Raw genomic sequence first — 24,797 nt, 5'->3', positions numbered from 1 at the left:
ACATTTTCCAAGGCTTCCATTGGCTCTCAGAAGGTGCCAGAAAGTGTAATGGGGTGTCTGCTGTCTCTGGGCGAAGAACAGCAGAAGAATTTGTGAGTGGTCAGCCTGGGGACAGTGACACTGGAGATGCACATTCATGAGAATTCTCAATTTTTTTCTTTCAACCTTTGAATGAATACAACGTCGCCCGGTTGGAATATTATCGCTATTTTACGAGAAGAATAGCATAAAAAAATTATTTTAAACAGCGTTTGACATGCTTCGAAGTACGGTAATGGAATATTTTTGATTTTTTTGTCACGAAATGCGCTCGCGCATCACCCTTTGTATAGTGACCTGAACGCACGAACAAAACAGAGCTAGTTGAATATAACTATGGATTATTTGGAACCAAAACAACATTTGTTGTTGAAGTAGAAGTCGTGGGAGTGCATTCTGAACAGCAAAGGTAATCAAATTTTTCTAATAGTAAATTCTGAGTTTAGGTTGTCCCAAACTTGGTGGGTGTCAAAATAGCTAGCCGTGATGGCCGGGCTATGTACTCAGAATATTGCAAAATGTGCTTTCGCCGAAAAGCTATTTTAAAATCTGACACCGCAATTGCATAAAGGAGTTCTGTATCTATAATTCTTAAAATAATTGTTATGTATTTTGTGAAAGTTTATCGTGAGTAATTTAGTAAATTCACCGGAAGTTTGCGGTGGGTATGCTAGTTCTGAACATCACATGCTAATGTGAAAAGCTGTTTTTTGATATAAATATGAACTTGATTGAACAAAACATGCATGTATTGTATAACATAATGTCCTAGGAGTGTCATCTGATGAAGATCATCAAAGGTTAGTGCTGCATTTAGCTGTGGTTTTGTTTTTTGTGACAGATATACTTGCTTTGAAAATGGCTGTGTGATTATTTTTGGCAGGGTACTCTGCTGACATAATCTAATGTTTTGCTTTCGCTGTAAAGCCTTTTTGAAATTGGACAATGTGGTTAGATTAACGAGAGTCTTGTCTTTAAAATGGTGTAAAATAGTCATATGTTTGAGAAATTGAAGTTATAGCATTTTTGAGGTATTTGTATTTCGCGCCACGCGATTCCACTGGCTGTTGACTAGGGTGGGACGCTTGCCCAGGGAAGTTAAGTTGACGCGTTAACCCCAAAATCTTAAAGTTAGCCGTTAACTCAGAATGGTTAACCTCTTACATCTAGATGTTCTGCTAGCGGAACACCTGCTCCAATATAAAAATCCGAAAACTTCCATTTTTCAAACATATGACTATTTTACAGCATTTTAAAGACAAGACTCTCGTTAATCTAACCACACTGTCCGATTTCAAAAAGGCTTTACAGCGAAAGCAAAACATTAGATTATGTCAGCAGAGTACCCAGCCAGAAATAATCAGACTACCCATTTTTCAAGCTAGCATATAATGTCACAAAAAACAAAACCACAGCTAAATGCAGCACTAACCTTTGATGATCTTCATCAGTTGACAACCCTAGGACATTATGTTATACAATGCATGCATGTTTTGTTCAATCAAGTTCATATTTATATCAAAAACCAGCTTTTTTACATTAGCATGTGACGTTCAGAACTAGCGTACCCCCCGCAAACCTCCGGTGAATTTACTAAATTACTCACGATAAACGTTCACAAAAAAACATAACAATTATTTTAAGAATTATAGATACAGAACTCCTCTATGCACTCGATATGTCCGATTTTAAAATAGCTTTTCGGTGAAAGCACATTTTACAATATTCTCAGTAGATAGCCCGGCATCACAGGGCTAGCTATTTAGACACCCACCAAGTTTAGCACTCACCAATATCAGATGTACTATTAGAAAAGTTTGATTACCTTTCCTGTTCTTCGTCAGAATGCACTCCCAGGACTTCTACTTCAATAACAAATGTTGGTTTGGTCCAAAATAATCCATCGTTATATCCAAATAGCGGCGTTTTGTTCGTGCGTTCTAGACACTATCCGAATGGTAAATAAGGGTCGTGCGCATGGCGCATTTCGTGACAAAAGATTTCTAAATATTTCATTACCGTACTTCGAAGCATCTCAACCGCTGTTTAAAATCAATTTTTATGCAATTTTTCTCGTAAAAAAGCGATAATATTCAGACCGGGAATCTGTGTTTCGGCAAATAGAGGGAAAAACAGAAAGACGGGGGCGGCCAGTGCACGAGCCTAAGCCCTTTGTCCTCTGATAGACCACTTAGCAAAAGCGCTCGTGTGTTTCAGCCAGGGCTTTGAATTACGTCATTCAGCTTTTTCCCGGGCTCTGAGCGCCCATGGCAGCCATAGGAAGTGTCACGTAACAGCAGAGATCCTTTGTAATGGATAGAGATGAAAAAGAAGGGCAAGAAATGGTCAGACAGGGTACTTCCTGTACAGAATCTTCTCACGTTTTGGCCTGCCAAATGAGTTCTGTTATACTCACAGACACCATTCAAACAGTTTTAGAAACTATGGAGTGTTTTCTATCCAAAGCTAATAATGATATGCATATTCTAGTTTCTGGGCAGGACTAATAATCAGATTAAATCGGGTACGTTTTTTATCCAGCCGTGAAAATACTGCCCCCTAGCCATAACAGGTTAAGGTAAGGGTTAACGATTGGGTAGGCTTGAACAAAAATCTCAAAAACAACTTTCTATCGCTGGATTCACTACTTGCAACCTTTGGAGTCAGAGGCAGATGCTTAGCAAAACACCCTAGCAAAACCAAAACCTAATTTAAGTTAACTGCGCTCACTGTTGCCCCTAGTGGCCGGTTTCCACATCATCTCCCGACGTCCTTGGACATGGATGGACGTTGAATAATGACTTGTATCCTGATGACCGGGCTGCAAAAGCATTTTAGCTAACATAGCTATCTACTTACTACCTTGGCTTCAGCAAAGAAATGCCAACTGAAGTAAAGCCATATAGTGCGTGTCAACAGTAGCGCTTCGCGTTCGCCATTGACTAAACCACCCCCATAGTTCATCAAAGCAGGCTGATTGGTCCGACAAAACGGTGTGGGCACCAAGCTCACATCTTCCACCCATAGCCAGATGTAATCCATGTTGCAAAACAGAATGTAAACCCGTAAGACTTCTGGGTGGTTGTTGGAGGTTACAGGTTAGTGTCATTAAGATTAAATCGATTTAGCAAAAGCCACTTGTTCACGATAGCAGCAGCTTCATCTTGACATCTTGTTCATAGGGCTATCTATATAGATACAATTTGATTGATTGATTGATTGATTGTGCACTACTCAAGTAATTCAGTTTGACGGGACAGGGTGTGTCCCAAATAGCACCCTATTCCCGATATAGTGCACTACTTTTGACCAGAGCCCTAAAGTGCACAAAAGGGAACAGGGTGCTGTTTGCGATGCAAACACTGTGTCTGACCCAGCAAGGCTACTATATGAGGCTACTTTGTATGTCCACCATGCTTTTAGCTTGTCATAAAATGTTAACATATTGCCCTGAAAGCCTATATGAAGTTAGACCCATTACTACCTGTCATAAGGTTTGAATGTGTGCATATGCGGTAGTAAAAAATATTATCCAGACTAAATTGTTAGTGAACCAGGAATAGACTTGAGTTAAATTGAAGAGAGGGCAAAGGTTACTCCAAAAAACATGGTCCCTGCATGATACACGCACACACATAGTCAGGCGCGGGTTCACGTTCGCACGCACACGTACAGACACAATTGTCCCAGCGTCGTCCGGGTTTGGCCGGGGTAGGCCGTCATTGTAAATAAGAATTTGTCCTTAACTGACTTGCCTAGTTAAATAAAGGCTACATTCAAAATAATAAATGACCCCAGAACGCTGTGTGGTCAGAAACGTGATTTCCCCCATCCTAATGAGCACTTCCCTCAGCAGTTTCCCTCCTGCTGAACTTATCCTTCTGTGGACTGAATCCCTGTTTGTCTGATGTTTAATTGTGCGTGCATCCAAACCACCACATAGTTCATGTCAGTTCTCATTGGACATGATTCTCAGTTATCTGAACCATTAGAGGTCAGATGTGTGTGTGATGTGTGTGTGTGTGTGTGAATGTGGACATCTTTTTCAATTAACATCCGCCTCGTCCTTGTTCTGACCGGACGTTCTGTAGTGGTTGCTACCGGCCTTAAGCCAGCACCTAAGGTTTCTTATTACATTCATGGTACCTTCGATTCTCTACAACTCTACCCCTATTTTTTTACTGCTTAATCTCATGATACACTACAGACAGAGAGAAAAAGAGAGAGAGGGAGAGAGAGAGAGAGAGAGAGAGGGGGAGGAGAGAGCGAGAGAGCGAGAGATTTACTGTTCAATTTTTGTTTATTTCACTTTTATTTATCCATTTCACTTGCTTCGGCAACGTAAACATACATTTCCCATTCCAATAAAGCCCCTTGAATTGAATTGAATTGAGAGAGGGAGGCAGAGAGGGAGGAGAGCTAGAAGGAGGGAGGGAGAGAGTGCAAGAGAGAGAGAGATGTAGGGAGGGGAGAGAATGAGAGCGAGAGAGAGAGAGAGAGAGAGAATGTAGGGAGGGGAGAGAAAGAGAGAGAGAGAGAGAATGTAGGGAGAGGAGAGAATGAGAGAGAGAGAGAGAGAGAATAAGAGAGAGAGAGAGAATGTAGGAAGGGGAGAGAATGAGAGAGAGAGAGAGAGAGAGAAAGAGAGAGAATGTAGGGACGGGACAGAATGAGAGAGAGAGAGAGAGAGAGAGAGAGAATGAGAGAGAGAGAGAGAGAATGTAGGGAGGGGAGAGAATGAGAGAGAGAGAGAGAGAGAGAGAGAGAGAGAGAGAGAGATTCTGAGTTATGAGACCTTTTGACAGTGTTGTGATCTGTTGAGTTTTCTATCATCCTCTTTGGGTCTGATACTGACCAACCAAACCCAAACACCCCCAAACTATTTCAGACAATAGAGAATGAGTGGGAGAACCAATGCATCCAAACTTCTTAGTCCAAACAAGAATCCTAGTCACAGTGGAAGTGAATCTCACAAAGCATCCGCAAAAAAACAGAATCATACACATGGTTCTGCTGCGTTATCAATCAATAATAAATCAATGGTTTGAATAAAATACAAAGGCACTGAAGTCAGCAGAGACGGTAAGGGGAACAGAGTACACACTACACACACTTCTGAATGAATGAGAGCAAGAGAGGGGGGGCGAGACAGACTGTGTGTGTGTGTGCGTGCGTGCGTGCGTGCGTGCGTGTTTGTGTGTGTGTGTGCGTGCGTGTGTGTGAAACAGAACAAAGACACAATTAGACCCAACCAAATCATGAGAAAACAAAAATATAACTACTTGACACATTGGAAATAATTTACTCAAAAATTGAGAAAACTAGAATCCTATTTGGACCTAAACAGAGAGTACACAGTGGCAGAATACCATACCACTGAGACTGACCCAAAATTAAGGAAATATTTGAATATGTACAGAAGGCAGACCTGGCTCTCAAGAGAAGACAGGCTGTGTGCACAATGCTCACAAAATAAAGTGGAAACTGAGCTGCACTTCCTAACTTCCTGCCAAATGTATGACCATATTAAAGACACATATTTCCCTCAGATTACACAGAGCCACAAAGAATTCGAAAACAAATCCAATTTTGATAAACTCCCATATCTATTGGGTGAAATACCACAGTGTGCCATCACAGCAGCAATATTTGTGACCTGTTGCCACAACTTATATTTATGTTTATTTTCCCTTTTGTACTTGAACTATTTGTACATCATTACAAACACTGCATATAGACATCATTTGACATTTGAAATGTCTTTTTTCTTTAGGATCTTTTGTGAGTGTAATTTTTACTGTTCATTTCATATTGTATTTTTCACTTTTGTTTATGATATATTTCACTCGCTTTGGCAATGTTAACATATGTTTCCAATGCCAATAAAGCCCTTAAATTGAATTGAATTGAGAGAGAGAGACAGAGAGAGAGAGAGAGAGGGGAGGGAGAGGCTGCCTATTTCGTCTGGTCTACTTAGATTACTGTATGTCTTCTCTGAGTTCCTAGAACATAGAACAGATACAGGCATGACGCCAGTGCCTCTGGGCCCTCTTTTATTACAAGGGCCTCTAAAAGGAAGGGACTGCTGATTTAGGATCAGGTCCCCCCTGTCCAGCCTAATCTCATTATCTTCCAAAAGGTAAAACTGATCCTACTCTGACTCTGAGACACTCAGTACAGTACAACTTTGGTGGGTGATATTTGTAGGAGCTTCATAAGATTGCATTACCTAACAGTTGTTGCTGAAATACACTGGGATTACTGGAATTTCCAAGGGGGGGGGGGGGGGGGGGGCGACCTTCACATGAAAGAGAGGAGATGGGATTGTGGGATGGAGGGAGAGAGAGAGAGATGAAGGGAGATGCAAAAGAGGTAGAGATATTTGTAAATGAAATGGCAGAGAGGGGAGTGAGAGGGGAGGGGAGCGAGAGAGAGAGAAAGAGAGAGACCTGCAAATAGGGAGGCAGAGAGAGAGGAGAGGGTGAAAGAGGTAGAGAGACCGGAGAGAGAGAAACTCCATGGACAGGAAGGATATGGAAGCTAGACAGGCACAAGAGTCATCTGAGTGTCACAGCTCTGGGGTGGGGTGTCAGAGGGGACAGATAGGTGTTGGACCCCAAGAAGACTAACAAAAAAGACATGTAGATGTACAAACTTTAACAAATATTTATCATTTTATATATCTGGTAAAGGTAAAATGTAACATTCAAATAGCATATTCAGCATCTGTCTAGTCATATGGTCCATCTGGTTTCAAAGATTTAAAAAAATATATTTTCTTGAATGTGAATTTACTATTTGCTTGGGAAATATGAGTTGGTAAGGAGTTCCATTCAGTGATAGCTCTGTATAGTGCCTTCGGAAAGTATTCACACCCTTTGACTTTTTCCACATTTTGTTACATTACAGCCTTATTCTAAAATGGATTAAATAAAAATTCTCAGCAATCTGCACGCAATACCCCATAATGACAAAGTGAAAACAGGTTTTTACAATTTTTTGCAAATGTATTAAAAATTCAAAAACTGAAATACCTTATTTACATAAGTATTCAGACACTTTGCTATGAGACTCGAAAATGAGCTCAGGTGCATCCTGTTTTCATTGATCATCCTTGAGATGTTTCTACAACTTGATTGGAGTCCACATGTGGAAAATTAAAATTGATTGGACATGATTTGGAAAGGCACACACCCGTCTATATAAGGTCACGCAATTGACAGTGCATGTCAGAGCAAAAACAAAGTTATGAGGTCAAAGGAATTGTCTGTAGAGCTCTGAGACAGGATTGTGTAAAGGCACAGATCTGGGGAAGGGTACCAAAAAATGTATGCAGCATCATTCCAAAATGGAAAAAGTTTGGAACCACCAAGACTCTTCCTAGAGCTGGCCACCCAGCCAAACTGAGTAACAAGGGAGCTAGGCATGGGTCAGGAAAGTGACTAAGAACCCGATGGTCACTCTGACAGAGCTCTAGAGTTCCTCTGTGGACGTCTGGAGGAAACCTGGCACCATCCCCACGGTGAAGCATGGTGGTGGCAGCATCATGATGTGGGGACATTTTTTCAGCAGCAGGGACTTGGAGACTAGTCAAAATCGAGGCAAAGATGAACAGAGCAAAGTACAGAGAGATCCTTGATGAAAACCTGCTTCAGAGCGCTCAGGACCTCAGACTGGGGCGAAGGTTCACCTTCCAACAGGACAACAGCCCTAAGCCCACAGCCAAGACAACACAGGCTTCAGGACAAGTTTCTGAATGTCCTTGAGTGACCCAGTCAGAGCCCGGACTTGAACCCGATCGAACATCTCTGGAGAGACCTGAAAATAGCTGTGCAGCAACGCTCCCCATCCAACCTGACAGAGCTTGAGAGGATCTGTAGAGAAGAATGGGAGAAACTTTTCCCAATACAGATGTGCCAGTCTTGTAGCGTCATACCCAAGAACACTTTTAAGGTGTAATCACTGCCAAAGGTGCTTCAACAAAGTACTGAGTAAACGGTCTGAATACTTATGTAAAGGTCATGTTTCATATTTCAAAAATGTATGAGGGTGGGACAATTTAATAAATTTTAGAATAAGGGGTCTGAACACTTTCTGAATTCACTGTATATAACTGTTAATTTGAGAAGATTTGTCCTTGGTCCGTAGGAGCAATATAAAATGGGGTGATGGAGGGGGTGATGAAGGGGGTGATGTAGGGGGTGATGGAGGGTGTGATGGAGGGGATGATGAAGAGGGTAATGGAGGGGGTGATGAAGAGGCTGATGAGGGTAATGGAGGGGTGATGAAGGGGGTGATGGAGGGATGTTGAAGGGGTGATGAAGGGGTGATGAAGAGGGTAATGGAGGGGTGATGAAGAGGGTAATGGAGAGGTGATGAAGGGATTCATGAAGAGGGTAATGGAGGGGTGATGAAGAGTGTAATGGAGGGGTGATGAAGAGGGTAATGAGAGGTGATGAAGAGGGTAATGGAGCGGTGATGAAGAGGGTAATGGAGAGGTGATGAAGGGATTAATGAAGAGGGTAATGGAGAGGTGATGAAGAGGGTAATGGAGGGGTGATGAAGAGGGTAATGGAGAGGTGATGAAGGGATTAATGAAGAGGGTAATGGAGAGGTGATGAAGAGGGTAATGGAGGGGTGATGAAGAGGGTAATGGAGAGATGATGAAGGGATTAATGAAGAGGGTAATGGAGGGGTGATGAAGAGTGTAATGGAGGGGTGATGAAGAGGGTAATCGAGGGGTGATGGAGGGGTGCTGAATTTCTCAACCTCTCTCATTCTCCTCCTCACTTACTCTCTCCCTCTCCCTGTCTCTCCCTCCTGCTCTTTCTTTCCCTATTCTCTCTCTCGCCCTCTCTCTCTGTCTCTCGCATCACTGTGCTCTGAAGCATTGCGCAGAGGTCCAGAGGCGAGCTTTACTATTTCGTTGGTGTTTTTGTAGTTGACTTGCCACTGTCTTGTTTTTGTATGTTACCACAGTGACTGGAGAGCCCAGCGGGGCCAGAGAGAGAGAGAGGTGTATTCTGTGAGACAGAGGGATGAAGCGATCGCTAGTGGTATGTGTGTGTGTATGTGTGTGTGTGTGTATGTGGCTGAGAGCGAGGGTTATTTATAAGTACGTCCCTGTGTATTTTGAGAGGGATGTCTAGGCACGAACCAATGAGATTGTTCGATTCGGTCTGAGAGGTGAAGCGACAGAATTCCCTTGCTTTGCTGTTTTTTTTTTTTTTAGGAACTCATACATACAGAATGCTTGTAAACATATGCATATGCTCATACACACACATGCACACCACACACACCACACCCCATGGAGTATGTGGAACAGTGGAGGCTGGTGGGAAGTGCTATAGGAGGACGGTTGCGTGGTTGCCATATGTTTAATCTGTTTGATACCAGTCCATCTATTCCATTCCAGCCATTACAATGAGCCCATCCTCCTATAGCTCCTCCCACCAGCCTCCATGGATGTGGAACCACGAGAAAGGACAAGAGAATCACCATTATCCCAAAACACCCCCTGCCCCCACCTCAACATTATCACTCTTCAGAAAAAAACGATCAATACTTTCCTCTCTTTCCTTCTCTTCCCTCCCTGCTATCCAGCACAGTTTCTTATTTGTATTTTGGACACATCCTCTTTGGGGCATTTAACAACAGCCTTTGCAGATAGTGGTTAAGCTTTCTCCCTTGCCGCTCGCTCCCTGTCTTTGAAAGCTATTGTTTGGGGGAGCGCCACACAAGGTCGATTGCATTGATCGGAGCTCTGGGTGTCTCAGAGTAGGAGTGCTGATCTAGGATCAGGTTCGTTCTAGGATCAGCTAACCTAATGAGCAAAATACTAAACTGATCCTAGATCACCACTTCTGAAACAGTTTGTGAATACGGCATCTGAGATTCTCTTTAAAAGGGAGATGACTGGAGCTGGAGGGGAGAGGGAGCTAGGAGTGAGAGGGAGGCAGAGGGGAATGGAGAGAGAGGTAGAGGCAAAGGGGGAGGGAGAGAGAGGTAGAGGCAAAGGGGGAGGGAGAAAGAAGGAGTCTGAAAAAAGAAGGGAGGGTTGCCATGTCAAAGTTCTCTCATTCAGATTTGGCAGCCCTGTGGGGTGTTTTTTCTTTTTCTGTTGTTCTGACGATGTGGTTCACTGTGGCCGTGCAGATTGCAGGGCAGGTGGTGGCAGCGTCTTGTCCTTGAGTGCTCACACATTCATAGAGTAAACATACCCCCAACAAATGTAGCATACAGACAATACACGCACACACACTCGCACACGAACAACCGCTGACATGCACACTAACACACATTGTGAGACTGTCACTGACATGCGCGGGCACACATACACACTCACTGTCAATAACAGGAGGGAAAAGAGGACCACTATCACCCCCTTGTGGAGAATAAACAGTAGGTCCCTTTTCAGCACATCACATGCAACAATGAACCTGACAACCACAGCCTCCATTATCAGTACTATTTCACTATGTTCTCAGATAATAATATACTGAACTTACCGTCTTCTCGGAAATGTTCATATCTTCCAATAACTGAGAGTCCCAACAAGGACACTTGTGTTGTTGGACACAAATATGTCAGGATACACGTCATTTGATGTTGGTGAGAGGTTTTCATTTTATTTCATCACAATCTTCAGGGCATACATTTATAACTCTATCACTGTGAGAGGTCTTCATTTCAAGGCTTTTTCTAGATCTAGGATCTAGTGGGGGGAAATGCAAAACTGACCATAGATCAGGGGGCAACTTCACCCCGCATGCATTTTCAGATTGGCTCACTACCATGCTTTACGGGTAACCCAATTAGTCACTAATAACCAATTTGTCACCAGACTGATTAGCCTGGAAGAGGCTGAAGTTCTGTCTATATGATTTGGGCACTTTTGCTGAACATTTGGCGCCAATACACAAAGTCGAAGAAGAAGAAATGTATTACTTTCAAATCAAGGTAGATATGCAAAGATATGAGCTCTCTAGTACATTTATATGGCTATGTCCCAATTATCTCTCCTTCCTCTCAAAGTGTGCACTTGTTCACTTTCCTTCACTGATTGAAAATGAAATGACTGGTGCAAGAAACATGGTAGAAACTCCCCTCTAGCCCACGTCTCCATTAATCCAATGCTTTTAGATTCATAGGAAGTAGTGAAGTGCCCTTCAGGGGAAATGAGATATTATTGGGACGCAGCAAATGAGTGCTGATATTGATTCCTCTACTCCAGTTTGATCCAGATGCCATTCTCGGGGCGAAGGATGAGCTCCCCTAGTGGATTGAGGTCTTCCCGCTCCTGACACGCCTCCATGTTGAAGTAGCGCAAGATGGATGCCAGGATCACCTTCTCCTCCATCACGGCAAAGCGCTGACCTGGGGGCAGGGGTGTAAAGAGAGCATGTGAAGATACACACTTTTAATCCTCCATTTTGTTTCAATTATGTCTTGTTTTTTGTTGTTGTCTGAAGTTAAACTTTAGTTTGTCACTATCATTATTAAGGTAGTGATAGCTTGTAAGCATCTTCATTGGACAGGCCCACTGTAGTGGACAGTCTACTTTCAAGCTGATAAAACATTGATCAATACCTGTGATATTGTACAACACAATCCTTGTTTTATTTTAAATCTTTTATTTTGGCTTCAAGTTGAAAATTGCTGCCAAAGGTGACCAATCTTGTGTCATTAATCTCAAATGGAATGATGTTGATTTACCAAATTTCTAAAATGTTGTATTACTTTAAGTGCTACTTTAATTGAATGTATTAAATGTCTCCTATTCTTACCAATGCAATTGCGGAGTCCAGCGGAGAAGGGAATGAAGGCGTAATGATGCCTCCCGACACAGTTTTCCGGCAGGAAGCGCTCCGGGCGGAAGTCCTCTGGCTGGGGGAAGTGGCGCGGGTCACGGTGGAGGGAAGACCACCAATAACTCTGAAATCTCCATCCCTAACTACAACATTTTCAGACAAGATAGAATGGCCAAAGGGGGCGGTGTTGCAATCTACTGCAGAGATAGCCTGCAGAGTTCTGTCCTACTATCCAGGTCTGCACGCAAACAATTTGAACTTCTACTTTTAAAAATCCACCTCTCTAAAAACAAGTCTCACACCGTTGCCGCCTGCTATAGACCACCCTCTGCCCCCAGCTGTGCTCTGGATACCATATGTGAACTGATTGCCCCCCATCTATCTTCAGAGCTCGTGCTGCTAGGTGACCTAAACTGTGACATACTCAATCTAAGCTTGATGCCCTCAATCTCACACAAATTATCAATGAACCTACGACGTACAATCCCAATGCCGTAAACACGGGCACCCTCATAGATATCATCCTAACCAATTTACCCTCTAAATACACCTCTGCTGTTTTCAACCAAGATCTCAGCGATCACTGCCTCATTGCCTGCATCTGTAATGGGTCAGCGGTCAAACGACCTCCACTCATCAATATCAAAAGCTCCCTGAAACACTTCAGCGAGCAGGCCTTTCTAATCGACCTGGCCCGGGTATCCTGGAAGGATATCGACCTCATCCCGTCACTAGAGGATGCCTGGTTATTTTTTTTAAATGCCGTCCTCACCATCTTAAATAAGCATGCCCCATTCAAGAAATTTAGAATCAGGCCTGACTGCCCTTAACCAACACAAAAACTTCCTGTGGCATTCTGCATTAGCATCGAACAGCCCCCATGAAATGCAACGTTTTAGGGAAGTTAGAAACCAAGATACACAGGCAGTTAGAAAAGCCAAGGCTAGCTTTTTCAAGCAGAAATTTGCTTCCTGCAACACAAGCTCAAAAACGTTCTGGGACATTGTAAAGTCCATGGAGAATAAGAGCACCTCCTCCCAGCTGCCCACTGCACTGAGGATAGGAAACTCTGTCACCACCGATAAATCCACTATAATTGAGAATTTCAATAAGCATTTTTCTACGGCTGGCCATGCAAAATAGCCTCCAACACCTTACTCAACAAATTGGATGCAGTCTATCACAGTGCCATCCGTTTTGTCACCAAAGCCCCATATACTACCCACCACTGCGACCTGTACGCTCTCGTTGGCTGGCCCTCGCTTCATACTCGTCGCCAAACCCACTGGCTCCAGGTCATCTACAAGACCCTGCTAGGTAAAGTCCCGCCTTATCTCTGCTCGCTGGTCACCATAGCTGCACCCACCCGTAGCACGCATTCCAGCAGGTATATCTCACTTGTCACCCCCAAAGCCAATTCCTCCTTTGGCCGCCTCTCCTTCCAGTTCTCTGCTGCCAATGACTGGAACGAACTACAAAAATCTCTGAAACTGGAAACACTTATCTCCTTCACTAGCTTTAAGCACCAGCTGTCAGAGTAGCTCACAGATCACCGCACCTGTACATAGCCCATCTATAAATAGCCCAAACAACTACCTCTTCCCCTACTGTATTTATTTATTTATTTTTGCTCCTTTGCACCCCAGTATTTCTACTTTGCACACTCATCTACTGTCAAATCTACTATTCCAGTGTTTTAATTGTTAAATTGTATTTACTTCGCCACCATGGCCTATTTATTGCCTTTACCTCCCTTATCTCACCTCATTTGCTCACATTGTATATAGACTTACTTTTCTACTGTATTATTGACTGTATGTTTGTTTTACTCCATGTGTTACTCTGTGTTGTTATATGTGTCGAACTGCTTTGCTTTATCTTGGCCACGTCGCAGTTGTAAATGAGAACTTGTTCTCAACTTGCCTACCTGGTTAAATAAAGGCGAAATAAAAATAAATAAAAAATAAAGGGAGTAGGGCAAGATGATGGCATTGGCACCTTTGGGAACCTTGAACCCATCTACAGGCACAACAGTGAAACACAAGCTATTCTATTAGGTCCACAAAAGGTATAAGTGGATATATGAACTAATGAACACAAAAAACAAACAAAAAATAACAAATCGACATGACTGAAATGCAAAGGCGCTGGATACACCATGGTTGTAGGTTCATCTTCTATATGCCACAGACCAGCTAACAATTCTAGGGAGAGAGAACATTTTTGTAGTGTTACCTGTTATTTTTCCCTGATGTTTGAGTGTCCATTTTTCGTTAGTTACAGGAACATCCTTTGTGTTGGCAAAAACCTCCTGAGAACCTATTTAGCATGTGAATGGCTTACCAAGAAAAACTTCCAAAAGTACTAATTTGAGGAAGACGTTAGCTTGATGCCTAAACATCAGTCACATGTACAATGGATTATAGTGAGCAAAAATGAATCACCCTGCCTTTTTTTTGTTGAGTGCTCCAACTCCTTTTTACCTCGAATTAGTCATTTTGGAATTTTCTTGGTAAGCCATTCTCATGATCTTTTTCATTGTTGTTGAGCACCCCTCCTTTCCTTTTTTTGTCAAACCGCGAAGAACCACTTGAACTCTAACCTATTTAGAATGTTTTTGCATTACAGGTAGGAGAACATTCCTTTAACGTCAAGCAGAATTTATCCAGAATGTGGTTACCATGTTCTCAGAATATAGCCTACATTATTAATATTCTAGACATGTCCAGTTTCCTGAGGGTTAAGAGAATATTCCATCAAAATCACACCAAACATACACAGAACATGGTTGCCATGTTCTCAGAATATAATATATTAATGTTCTAATCACATTTCAAGAACATTCATGTGTCCAGTTTTCTAATAGTTAGGAAAATATTTTATCAGCATCACACCAAACATACCCAGAACGTGGTTACCATGTTCTCAGAATATAAAATATTAACATTAATATTGAATATTCTGAGAACATGGTAACCACATTCTGGGTAAGTTCTGTTTGACATATTTTTCCTTTGTTATTCCTTTATTATTTCCCCCTAACCCTACCACCCCTCCCCTAATTGGAGTAAACTAATGGACAACAACACTTAGGCTTCTACATACTATATCCATTTTACGGACACAGTGTACTTTACATTAGTTATCTTTTGTTTGTTTTTAGTCCCATCCTTCAGCTCCACTCAACCCCTACCATCTATCTCTGAAGACCATCCAGTCTTTTTCAACTGTGCTGTTTCACAAAAGTTCAACCTTTCTATTCTCAGTTTCTACAGAATGTAAATTAAAGATAAACATTTTTGCTACGAGTATTATTATGTTATTAATCGATTGACTATGACTTTTCAGATCACCCAGCAGTGCTATTTGCAGAGTTAACTCCAGGTAAACGTTGCAATTCTTCAGCCATTCCTGAACCTGTGACCAAAAACAAGCTACATATGGACAGTACCAAAACAAATGATCTAATGATTCTGTCTCTTCGCAGCAAAATCTGCAGAGCTGGGATGGTTGTATCCCCCATATATACAGTATAACATTCTATTGGCTGCAAGAATTTTGTTTAATTGAAAAACTCTACGTTTTGAATCTGGCATCATTTTGTGTATCAGTTCATAAACCATGTGCCATGGAATCGGTACATCAAACATCTCTTCCAAACTATTTTGCAATCTATATGGCACAGCTGTCAATTTTTGGTCCTTAAATTAAACTGGCATACCTTTTTATTTATCACAATTTTCTTTAAAGAATTTTGGTCTTTAATGCAGGGCCGGCAGACAAGTTCATTACTTTCTCCTCCTTCTACTTGCCTCTTCCATTTTTTTACGGTAATGCTGCAATTAGTTGTTTGTAATTTTGAATAGAGCAGAGGTTTCCATATATTTTTGTTAGCTGCATGTGTGACAACTCCACAAGTCCTATTTATGATATCATTTACAATGATTAAAGAGTTTTTACGTTTTTTTAATCAATTAGTAAATTTGAGTTTAACCATAACATATGTTGTAATGTTTGTTCTGTCTTTTCTGGTGAATTAAACTGAAATGGCAACCAACTTTCTATGGCTTGTTTTAAAATTAGCGATTTGGAAATGATGCAGACAACTACATTGATAGAAGCCCCAATCTGAGGCCTCCCGACTGGCGCAGCGGTCTAAGGCACTGCTTTGCAGTGCTAGAGACGTCACTACAGACCCAGGTTCAATCCCGGGCTGTATCACAACCAGCTGTGATTGGGAGTCCCATAGGGCGGTGTACAATTGGCACTGCATCGTCCGGGTTAGGGGAGGGTATAATACCAAAAAAAGAAGCCAATCTATTTGCAATATTAAAGCTGCATATAAAGCACACCAATTTGATAAGCCACAGAACCACTTCGGTGTGACTGTGTTTGAACTCACTCTGACCCGTGAGAGAAGGATTTGAAAGAGAGTGCATTGATGAGAACCAAAAGGCCCCGGGCAGAGAAAACAAGATAGAAGCAGAAATAGCGACGGTACACTGGAGGGTAAAAATTACCAAGTGCCTCCTGCAGAGCCCATTTTCTAGCAGTAACGCGTCCAGCTCCTCTAAAAAGAGCTCCTCTAAATCCCAATTACCTGTCTCTGCTCTCTTTCATCACTGTCTAAATCAACTGCAAAAAAATACATATTTTAACCCTCTACTGCATGCATTATGAAAGAACCATGCAACAAAAAAAATGAATTTGTTTTTCTAATGTAAAATGGCCACAAATAAACACATGTAAAATCTCTCTCTCTCTACATATATATATACATATAAACAGTTGAAGTCGGAAGTTTACATACACCTTAGCCAAATACATTTAAACTCAGTTTTTCACAATTCCTGACATTTAATCCAGGTAAAATTTCCCTGTCTTAGGTCAGTTAGGATCACCACTTTATTTTAAGAATGTGAAATGTCAGAATAATATTTCTTTTATCACGTTCCCAGTGGGTCAGAAGTTTACATACACTCAATTAGCATTTTGCCTACCTGGCTGCATATTTGGTAGCATTGCCTTTAAATTGTTTAACTTGGGTCAAACATTTCAGGTAGCCTTCCACAAACTTCCCACAATAAGTTGGGTGACATTTGGCCCATTCCTCCTGACAGAGCTGGTGTAACTGAGTGAGGTTTGTACGCCTCCTTGCTCGCACACGCTTTTTCAGCTCTGCCCACAAATTTTCTATGGGAATGAGGTCAGGGCTTTGTGATGGCCACTCCAATACCTTGACTTTGTTGTCCTTAAGCCATTTTGCCACAACTTTGGAAGTATGCTTGGGGTCATTGTCCATTTGGAAGACCCATTTGCGACCAAGCTTTAACTTCCTGACTGATGTCTTGAGACGTTGCTTCAATATATCTACATACTTTTCCAACCTCATGATGCCATCTATTTTGTGAAGTGCACCAGTCCCTCCTGCAGCAAGCACCCCCACAACATGATGCTGCCACCCCCGTGCTTCACGGTTGGGATGGTGTTCTTCGGCTTGCAAGCATCCCCTTTTTCCTCCAAACATAATGATGGTCATTATGGCCAAACAGTTCTATTTTTATTTCATCAGACCAGAGGACATTTAAAAAAAAAAGTACAATCTTTGTCTCCATGTGCAGTTGCAAACCGTAATCTGGCTTTTTTATGGCGGTTTTGGAGCAGTGGCTTCTTCTTTGCGGGGCTGCCTTTCAGGTTATGTCGATATAGGACTCGTTTTACTGTGGATATAGAACTTTTGTGCCTGTTTCCTCCAGCATCTTCACAAGATCCTTTGCTGTTGTTTTGGGATTGATTTGCACTTTTCGCACCAAAGTACGTTCATCTCTAGGAGACAGAACGCGTCTCCTTCCTGAGCGGTCTGACGGCTGCGTGGTCCCATGGTGTTTATACTTGCGTACTATTGTTTGTACAGATGAATGTGGTACCTTCAGGCATTTGGAAATTGCTCCAAAGGATGAACCAGACTTGTGGAGATCTACATCTTTTATTCTGAGTTCTTGGCTGATTTCTTTTGATTTTCCCATGATGTCAAGCAAAGAGGCACTGAGTTTGAAGGTAGGCCTTGAAATACATCCACAGGTACACCTCCAATTGACTCAAATGATGTCAATTAGCCTATCAGAAGCTTCTAAAGCCATGACATCATTTTCTGGAATTTTCCAAGCTGTTTAAAGGCACAGTCAACTTAGTGTATGTAAACTTCTGACCCACTGGAATTGTGATACAGTGAATTATAAGTGAAATAATCTGTCTGTAAACAATTGTTGAAAATTACTTGTGTCATGCACAAAGTAAATGTCCTAACCGACTTGCCAAAACTATAGTTTGTTAACAAGAAATTTGTGGAGTGTTTGAAAAACGAGTTTAAATGACTCCAACCTAAGTGTATGTAAACTTTTGACTTCAACTGTATATATATATATATATATATATATATATATAGTACCAGTCAAACACATTATTTTGACTCCCTCAAAATAATGTCCCTCAAAATAATACTCCGGTGCCCGCAAAGTAAATCAACACGGCTGCATTTTCGGAATGTCAGACAAAATTATGACGCTAGCTTGCTAAAAAATATATATGGGTTTTCTTTGTAATATAGTGAAGACATCAAAACTATGAAATAACACATATGGAATCATGTAGTAACCAAAAAATTGTCAAACAATCTAAATATATTTTATATTTGAGATTCTTCAAATTAGCCACCGCTTCCCTTGATGACAGCTTTGTCATCAGGGCATACTTTACCCCATAATGACAACGCAAAAATAGGTTTTTAGAAATGTTGGCAAATGTATTAAAAATAAAACCAGAAATACCTTATTTCATAAGTATTCAGACCTTTTCCTATGAGACTCGAAATTGAGCTCAGGTGGTTCCTGTTTCCATTGATCATCCTTGAGATGTTTCTACAACTTGATTGGATTCCACCTGTGAAGAATTCAATTGATTGGACATGATTTGGAAGGGCACACACCTGTCTGTATACGTTCCCACAATTAACAGTGCATGTCAGAGCAAAAATCAAGCCATGAGGTTGATGGAATTGTCCGTAGAGCTCCGAGACAGTATTGTGTCTAGGCACAGATCTGGGGAAGGGTACCAAAAAATGTCTGCAGCGTTGTTATTTTACTAGACAAGTCTGAACACAGTGGCCTCCATCATTCTTAAATGAAAAAAGTTTGGAACCACTTAGACCCTTCCTAGAGCTGGTATGACCACCATTTGCTTCATGCAGGGCAACACATCTCCTTCACAAAGAGTTTATCAGGCTGTTGATTGTGGTCTATGGAATGTTGTCCAACTTCTCTTCAATGGCTGTGCGAGGTTGCTGGATATTGGCGAGAACTGGAACACGCCTGGACACGTACATGTCGATCCAGCGCATCCCAAACTTGCTCAATGGGTGAGTATGCAGACCATGGAAGGGGACATTTTCAGGTTACAGGAATTGTGTACAGTTTCTTGTGACATGGGGCTGTGCATTATCATGCTGAAACATGAGGTAATGGCGGCAGATGAATGGCAGGACAATGGGCCTCGGGATCTTGTCACGTACCTCTGTGCATTCAAACTGCCATCGAGAAAATGCAATTGTGTTCATTGTCCGTAGCTTATGCCTGCCCATACCATAGCCCCACCATGGGGCACTCGGTTCACAACGTTGACATCAGCAACCCGCTCGCCCACACAACGCCATACATGTTGCCTGCGGTTGTTAGGCCGGTTGGACATACCATTAAATTATCTTCCAACAGCTCTGATGGACATTCCTGTACTCAGCATGCCGAATGTACACTCCCTCAAAACTTGAGGCATCTGTGGTATTGTGTTGTGTGGCAAAACTCAACATTTTAGAGTAGCCTTTTATTGTTCCCAGCACAAGGTGTGTAAGGTGTGTAATGAACATGCTGTTTAATCAGCTTCTTGATATGCCACACCTGTCAGGTGGATGGATTAGGTTGGCAAAGGAGAAATTCTCACTAACAAGGATATAAACAAATTTGTGCTCACAATTTGAGAGAAATAAGCTTTTTGTGCATTTGGAAAATTTCTGGGATATTTTTTCACTTCACATGTTGCGTTTATATTCTTGTTCATCTTTTTTTAAGTTTCATTTTAGTATTTGTTGCCGTAACAATAGGCAACTATTAATAACATTAAAAAACATTTTTGTTATATAAATTAGGTGTTTGAATTATAATTGTATTGTTTCCTTCACACTATCTGAAATTATTTTCTTGTAAAAATAAGATTATGATTATTGTAATGTTAAAAATATTAAACAGAATTGTTTTCTCCACGCATATATAACAAATATATTTTATCTTTGTTCTGCCCCTGAACAAGGCAGATAACCCACTGTTCCTAGGCCGTCATTGTAAATAAGAATTTGTTCTTAACTGACTTGCCTAGTTAAATAAAATAAATGAATAAATACATTTACAAAAATTCATTTAAATCATATTAGTCATGTCAATATTACAAAACAAATACAGAAAATTATGATTTCACTGTCTTTTGCCTTGCCCCTCTCACTTGAATTGCAGTTCCACTATCGCACAATGTTCCAAATGCATTTGATACATTTTCCAAGAACAAAGTCTAGGGAAATTTGGTTTAATGTTGAATATCACCTCTTAACTAGCATGAGATTGAGTTTACATTTTTAATTGAAGTGTAAATTATGAGAATAATTCACATGGCATTTGTGTCCAGGAAAGGGAGCCCCATGCAGTAAAAGGGTTAAAAAAATAAGGGGGGGGGGATTACCAAACACCCCCTGAAGCTCTTGTTGAACCTTCCTCTGCACCTCTGGATGGGAGCCCAGCAGGTGAATGGCCCAATTCATGGCTGCGGCTGAAGTATCATGACCCTGCAAGACAGGGGTCAATAAAAAAAACACCAATTATGAATCTGTAATATATTCTACATGAAGCGTGTGATAGTGGTTTTGACCTCTGACCCTGAACACGAAGATGTCCACTTCCTCCTGGATGTCCTGGTTGGTGAGCTTGTTGCCCTCCTCGTCCGTGGTCTTCAGCAGCATGTCCAGGAAGGCCCGCCTCTTCCTCATGCCCTGGTCTGATTTGCTGTCCGACTCGATGTAGGCAATGTATTCCGCCCTCTCATAGATCACCTGGGGGTGTATTCAGTGAAAACATTTGACATGAGCCGTTCTAAACATTGCAGATAGAAATAGAATGAATAGAGCTGACATTTGTTATTCTATTGTACAGACAATCATTTATGTTCTACACAATACATTTCTATTTGAACCTTGTGTAATGGTCTTCCTTCTGAACAAGCCCTTGGCTGGATGGATGACCGCTTATTTCCCTGGGTGCAGCTAAATAGTCAAAAGCCCCTTTTTGATTGACTGATGATTTACATTGGAGGTGAAGGAGTGGAGGACCTTGAGGCTCCTGTTGTGCTCCCAGCCCTCGCCAAAGTAGTTGTAAAAAAAGTAATGCCAGAACCATGGCATCCTCTGTCGCCGTGTGATGATGTCACTCATCCTGGGGATAGTAGATGGGATGCGAGGGAGAGAAAATGATATTAATTTGATGCAATTTGATTCCGCTCTATTACATTTTCTGCAATGAATGTTGTCCCCAAACGTCTGTTAATTAGTAGCATTTTCAGAGTATAACAAAATGCATGGTACAAGTTGGCTACTACTTGCAACCAACTACCAACAGTGCAGACAGAGAGAGAGAGAGAGAGAGAGAGAGAGAGAGAGAGAGAGAGAGAGAGAGAGAGAGAGAGAGAGAGAGAGAGAGAGAGAGAGAGAGAGAGAGAGAGAGATGCAGGGACAGTGAGAAATGGTCGGCTGTCGATACCCTCTTCTTCAAAACAACACTGGGCATAACAACATCTGTCGGTTGCATTCAGGACGAGGTACTCACTTGTACACACATCAGACATACTCTGAGTCATAGTTACTCTGAGCGTAGATTTTCTTCCCCATTGCAGTCTCTGAAAGGAAAATCACATACAGAGATATTTATTGTAAGTTTGGTTGCAATTTTTACACATCTTTTTAGTTGACTTGAAATTGCCACAAGAATAGGAAATCTTTTTAACACACTGAGCCTTTGGACCCGCTAGAACCACCCCACATCCTTACCCAGACCCACCATAGATAATGTCGAGGGCACAGAGGGTGACGTGGTTGAAACAGTTGAAGGGGCCCTTGCCTGCCTCCTTGTCCAGCTTCTCCACCAGCACATCGGCCTGCTCATTCATCACCTCCAGGAACTCCGTCAGGATGGAGAAGTGGAATGTGGGGGTGAGCAACTTCCGCCGCCGACGCCCCTTGTCCCCCGTGCTGGGGAGAGGGAGGTGAGGGAGGGGGGAAACATAGAGGAAGAGAGAGACAGAGGGGTGAGGGGGACAGAGAGAGAGAGAGAGGGTGACAAAGAAAGAAAGTGAGACAGACAAAGAAAAGGAAGGGAATCAGAGAGAGGGAGATGCAGAACAAGTGATACAGAGAGACTGTGAGAGATCGACAAAAGTTCAGAAAATATGGAGGGAATGTGTTGACTGGAAAGTATTGCCGTTTCTCAGAATGTATCGTTCTTTGTCATAAAAAAGGAAGTGTTTTCCTAATAATTATTGAAGGCTTATCTAAGAATTTCATGTTCTTATCCTGCGTTATAATACATATTTTATGTTGTCTCAAATGCATATATATTTGATCTTTATCGAATGTGATCTGTTTTGAAACACCCACCTGGTTAGTAGACCAGTGCTGAGCCAAGGGTGCAGGAACTTGTAAGCATAGGCCTTGTCCATATGAACACGGTTGTTCAGAACTGACTATAGAATCGAATCAAATGGACAATAGAATAGGAAATAAGATATAGTTTATTCCTTTTCTCAGAGGGAACGTTTGTCACAACTTTCGCCGAAGTCGGTCCCTCTCCTTGTTCGGGCGGCGTTCGACATCACCAGCCTTCTAGCCATCGCCGATCCACTTTTCATTTTCCATTTGTTTTGTCCTTGTCTTACACACCTGGTTTCAATCCCCCAATTACTTGTTCATTATTTAACCCTCTGTTCCCCATGTTTGTTTGTGAGTGATTGCTTATTGTATTGTGGTCCGTAATTGTGGCCTTGGATTTACTGACGTGTATTGTGATTATTGTTGAGTAAAATTGCGTACGTTACTCATATCTGCTGTCCTGCGCCTGACTCATCTACACCAGCTACACACAGATGCATTACAACGTTGGTCATTGGCATGGCATCATCATCAGAAAACAGACAGTTAACAGAAAATATATAAAAACTTAAAACCCCCATTCTACATAAAAAAAATAGCTGAAGCAAAGTGAATTATTTTTGCTTTAGTAAATTACGTTTTTATGGAAAATTTGAGTATTCAATACAGTCGGGTTTGCTTTGGCATGCTTGCACCCAAAGCAGCAGTGTCACGGTTGTCGTAGGAAGGAGCAGACCAAAGTGCAGCGTGTGTGTAAAAAAAACACTTACTACTAAAAACACTTACTACCTAAACTACTGTCCTCTCCTCTCTCTTCCCTTCTCCTCACATCTTCTCTCCTCCCTCAAATCCGGAGTTGGCTTTCAATCTACGGTATGGACTTCATCTCCTTCCATTTACACAGGTAACTGCTGAGTAGCTGGTAGGTGGTGTAGGTCAGCATTGCAAAGAAGAGGCTCACCCCCAGCAGCCCTAAAGTGTAAGCCCCCAAAACGATCACCATCTCTGTAGTACATGGCCTAAACACCGAATACAACAGTGAAATGCTTACTTACAAGCCCCTAACCAACAAAGCAGTTTAAAAAATGCAAATAGTCTGGGTGGCCATTTGATTAGATGTTCAGGAGTCTTATGGCTTGGAGATACAAGCTGTTTAGAAGCCTCTTTGACCTGGACTTGGCGTTCCGGTACCGCTTGCCTTGCGGTAGCAAAGAGAACAGTCTATGACTAGGGTGGCTGGAGACTTTGACAATTTTTAGGGCCTTGTGCATTGCTTTGCCGTGCGGTATCAGGAACGGCAGTAGATAAACCACAGAAGTTGCTAATGTGTAGCATGATAATTCTTGTTGTGATGCGGCGCATGGATTGTGAAGACTATGTCACATTTACACGAATCTCAGTGAAGCAACAATGCAGGCAATATATTGTGTTAATGGCAACAGTCTCCTTTCTAGGACAGATTAACGTTATTCACCATTCAAACAGGATATCTGATTCACAAATCTTTTGAATAAATGGACTTATTTTCTTTAAATGTTAAGTATTTCTTAACGTTATGGAAAGGCTGGCATAATTTAAGTCATCATGGTTAGAACCCAAATGTTAAACTGATAAAAGCACCCCCTCATCAAAATTCCCTTCTCGTCTCCTGCTTTTTCTCACAATTGTGTCTCTCTCACCTCCGGCGTTGGCTTTTAACTGCAATGCGTTCCCAATGAGGGGGTATATGCCTTCAATCTCTGGTATGGGCTTCATCTCCCTCCATTTATACAGATAACTGCTGAGTAGCTGGTAGGTGGCGTAGGTCAGCATTGAAACAAAGTGGCTCACCCCCGGCAGCCCCAAAGTGTAAGCCACCAAAACAATCACCATCTCTGGGTAGTACATGGCTTAAACAACCTCCAAATGAATGTCTGAGACCTGCTGGCTTCTACTCATATCAGGTGGAATTTAATCCTTACCTGTTCCCCACTTTTCTATGTTATTCCGGCTGCTAGTTATGAATGATTAACCAGTAGGGAGGGGGAAAGAGGTAAACATGGATGTTCATCAAGGGATAGTATTTTGTACTGTCATGCACGCACATGTAGTACATGGTACGAAAAAGTATGCACTATTGTAAGTCGCTCTGGATAAGAGCGTCTGCTAAAGGACTAAATTGTAAAATAAAAATGTAAAACATGCAGACAGACACAGACAGGTATAGACAC

The 24,797-nt window shown here is 41.8% G+C and overlaps 1 pseudogene; it reads right to left on the bottom strand.

Annotated features, from left to right (window-relative positions):
- Nucleotides 1–11,266: 11,266 nt before the first annotated feature.
- On the bottom strand, nucleotides 11,267–24,474 carry LOC106609927 (cytochrome P450 4V2-like; annotated as a pseudogene).
- Nucleotides 24,475–24,797: the final 323 nt, after the last annotated feature.

Source organism: Salmo salar, chromosome 08 (genome assembly GCF_965601325.2).
Source record: "Salmo salar chromosome 08, fSalSal1, whole genome shotgun sequence".
Lineage (NCBI taxonomy): Eukaryota > Metazoa > Chordata > Actinopteri > Salmoniformes > Salmonidae > Salmo > Salmo salar.
The sequence above is the reverse complement of the archived record's forward strand: the minus strand, read 5'-3'. Positions and strand labels throughout refer to the sequence as shown.